The sequence below is a fragment of the Palaemon carinicauda genome, chromosome 15 (assembly GCF_036898095.1).
Source record: "Palaemon carinicauda isolate YSFRI2023 chromosome 15, ASM3689809v2, whole genome shotgun sequence".
NCBI lineage: Eukaryota > Metazoa > Arthropoda > Malacostraca > Decapoda > Palaemonidae > Palaemon > Palaemon carinicauda.
The window spans coordinates 111230070-111230425 of record NC_090739.1 but is presented as its reverse complement, the minus strand read 5'-3'; positions in this window follow the sequence as shown (position 1 = coordinate 111230425).

Genomic DNA, 356 nt, shown 5'->3' with positions numbered 1-356 from the left:
CAAGAAGGTATCCCATTCCCTGTAATGATTTCTTACCTGACATCAAGAAATTGGTTTGCAATAAATGGCAACAGCAATGGGATAGTCAAGATGGCAATAAAATGAGGGAAGTAACAAATGACATATCTCCTTGGAGGTATAATATGATGCCCCGAATATGGGAGACGTCTCTTTGTCGTCTCCGTATTGGTCACACTCGGTTGACACATGAGTTTCTGCCGAAGGGCCAACACCAACCGTATTGTGACGACTGTTTAGTACCTCTAACAGTAAGGCATTTGTTGACCGACTGCCCCAATTATAACAACTTGCGGAATAGATATTTGTTTGAGGCTCGAGGTGAGGGTGGCAGGTTC